A 3,669-nucleotide genomic window follows, 5' to 3' on the forward strand; every position below is an offset into this window, starting at 1 on the left:
TCCTGGTCCCCAAGTTTTACCCTCTGCTGTGTTCCCTTGTCTAGTGTCCCGGTCACAGCTCCTGGTGTTTGCCCTGTCTGTCTTTGAGATGGAGTTCTTGGCTCTGTCTGTCCAGTTCTGTGTGGTTTGGTCTTGTCCTCCTGGTCTCTGTGGCTCTAGCATTGCCCTCGTGCGCCCAGTGTTTGCACATATGGTGGGGGGTAATGTCAGGGTCAGCACCTGTCCTACCCTACCCTTTGTGTTTCCGCCCTGTTTAGCCAGCAGGTGTTGTTGGTCATCCTGTCTCTTGTCCTTTAACCCAGTGTGCTCTCCATCATCCCCAGCCTGCTGCATGGCTCAATGGACTGAGTGTGTGGCTCTGAGACTAAGAACTTGCCAGTTGTGGATTTGAGGCTGGCTTGGAACCAGCCTCAGCTGTTTTGTTGAATTATTGGTTTTTGTTGTTCCTCCAATAAAGCCCTCTGTTGTCTTAGAGCAGCAAGTGTATGCGCAAGCAGACAGAGTGTGGCTTTGAGGCTAGGAATCTCTGCCAACAACTGGAAGGTTGCTGGTTAAAATCCCGTGAATGTCTGGAGTGATCCTACTCTGCTGGGCCCTTGAGCAAGGCCCTTAACCTGCAATTGCTTCATCCTGGGTATGATGTTAATCTACATCCAGTCGTATAAGGAGGTCCTCCAACTTACAGGGAAAAACTTGTGGGTTGCTGGCAGGATTGGCACTCCAGCCACCAGGAAAAAACTTTGCACTGGTACATTCAGACTAGTGTGGTGCTGAGGTATCACCCGCCAAATGGCTGCACTCAGGTTCTCATCCCTGCGGTGGTTGTCATGTGGTGGGTGCGCAATGCACTGTAATCAGTGCATGCTCCTAGTCTTACCTATGCCAGAGCATGACAAAATAACTCACTCCAAGAGCCAATGCAGTATTTTGCCAGACATGATCATATATGCTGTATTACCCAGCCAGTTCGGATGAATGACTGGCCCTGACATGACCGACCTACCGGCAAAATCCCCAAACTTCCCCATGACCAGTCCACGCCTGCATACCTACAGCTGCTTTTTGATGAGGACTTAAAACACTGCATGACTATCAAAATGTATAACTGTCGGTTAAGTACAACCACATGGTGTCTGGGTTGTCTCCAGTCCAGCGATTTTACAGCCGACCATGGATATATCTGCTAAGAAACCAATGTCTCCATGTACCTGGATGACATCTCAATGACTGGCAGGTCAGAGGCAGAGCACCGGAAGAATCTGGATTAAATACTAAAACAGATGTCAGAAGCTGGGTTACGTCTTAAGCGTGGCGGGTGTGTTGTTCTCCCATCTCCCAGTGTCACTTACCTTGGTCATAAGATTGCGGCTGGGGGCTTGTCACCAGCAGAAGAAAATGCGAGAGCAATTAAGGAAGCCCCCAGTCCAGAGAAGGTGGCTGAGCTCTGCTCTTTCCTAGGCTTAGTAAATCATTACAGCAAATTCTAACCTGGTTTAACGCCTTTCTACCAGTTACAGCACAAAGAGAGCCTGGAGGTGGCGGGCAGCTCAAGAGAAGCTTTCCAGCAGAAGAAGAAGCTGTTACACTCAGCACCACTGCTGGTACATTTTGAGATTGATATTAAGATTAACATTACGATAATCTTTATTGTCATTGTCACTTGACAACGAAATTGCGAAAGTGCAGGCGACTCAATGTACGGAAGAGGATTAGGGCCACCATGAAAATATTATTTGAATTCTGACACAAAAATCTTGGTGTACTTTGTAAATATGTCAGAATTATGTGAAGTTTGTAATTTGACATCAAAGAATAGACATCGCAAAATGCAGTTTGGAACACTTGTAGAAACATTATAAAAGTACATAGAAAGCAATGGTGCGAGTTTGTTTTGAACCCAGATATCTGATCACCAAAGTCTTGGCTACATGAAGATGACTAAATGATGTAGTTGCAACATTCAGCTGGATAAATAAATAAGAAAAAGCTAACTCGTGTCACTATTTCTGGCAGGTAAAACAAAGTAAGGTGACATGGTTCACTTTTTTGCCTATTTAACCTAATTTTAAAAACTTTAATACCTGTTTTGAAAACATTTTGAAAAGAAGACAGTTTACGGATTTAGCCAGTGTTTTTTCATGTTTCTACAATAAGATTTCAGTGAGTTATGAACTGAAATACATGAGAAAGATACACGGCATCGCCGACGATGCCGTCGACTCCAGAGGTACAGTAGTTGGAAGTTATACCTTTTCACGGTATTCTTCATACATGTCTGGGAGTGCCGTCTTGGAAAAATATTTCCTTTTTGGGACGGCGTATCGTGGGTCTAGCTTCTTAAAGTGCATGAAGCCTTCTTTCCCCACCGTTTGGATTGGCATCATACAGTATCTTTCGCCAAACAAATGGTGACAGCATGGGTAATATCTTTCCAGTGTTTCTGTCATACGGAGTACAACTGGCGAGAGACTCGGTGATGTCATACTGAAACAGCTTACTTTGTTTTGGTTTCGTAGCGTTACTGTAGCTCCTGAGCTTTCCTCCCGGGCTTTCAGACAATTCTGGTACAGACTCAGGTGCTAATCCTTGAGATGGTGAAATAAGTTAGAGGTATTTCCCCCTTTCAATTTTACAGGCTTCTTGCACTCCTTGCATATTACCATGGAATGTTCCGTATCTGCTTGTTTGTATCCAAAATAATTCCACACCACTGAAGTAGCTTCTTCTTTGGGAATTAATTCTTCAGCAGTACCGCTTCCAGCCATGCTCGCCTTCACCATCACAACTTTAATAAGTTTGTGCCGCACTTGAGCGTAATCCGCTGCGTAATGGTGTGACGTCTTTACATCATAAAATTAGCATATCATGATTTTTTTTTTCCCCCGGGCAAATTTTTTTTACCGGTATTATCGTGAATGATATGATATGGCCCACCTCTACTGTGTAACAGAGAAGTGCTGGGTAATGCCAGCAGACGGGACAGTGAACTGGGCATCTTAAATTTCCTGGATTTGGCAGCTTTTACGAAACACACAAATACAAATGTCTATGTAACACTTTCATCCTGAAACGAAGACAAGAAAATTCATCCATCCATTATCTGAAACTGCTTATCCTATTCAGGGTCACGGGGGGGGGGGGGGGGGAGGCACTGGCACAGATCCCAGTCCCAGTCACTTGTCCTCACATATGCAGCCCCTTTGCTAGGCAGGAAAATGAGTCCAGAGCCTATGAACGCAAGGTAGGGAATGACCCAGGAGGGGCAGCATCCCATCACAGGGCACACTTACCCAAACGTTTTATTTTCTTAAAATGTAAGACACAATCGGACAATCGGATGCCCAACCCCCATGGGCAAATGTGATGCAAAAGTGATGTAGTCTTAAGGAATGCCCATCTAGTGAAGAAAATGTAATGTCATGCCCTGTAAGGTGCCCTTATAATGGAAAAGAGGGGTACTATGAATTGCCCTTCTAGTGCAAGAACTGTGGCTCTCTCTGGGGTGCCCTTGTAATGGAGAGAAGAATATCTCTGATGCGTTCCAGTCTATCTGTCTGCCTGCTGAACCATTCTACCCTCCTTTCACACTTTCATGTGCTCTGTCACGCCCCATTACTACAAAAAGGAAGTTACTACATCTTTATAACCAGGAATTTCTCTCTCCAGAGC

Source organism: Paramormyrops kingsleyae, chromosome 20 (assembly GCF_048594095.1).
Source record: "Paramormyrops kingsleyae isolate MSU_618 chromosome 20, PKINGS_0.4, whole genome shotgun sequence".
Classification (NCBI taxonomy): Eukaryota; Metazoa; Chordata; class Actinopteri; order Osteoglossiformes; family Mormyridae; genus Paramormyrops; species Paramormyrops kingsleyae.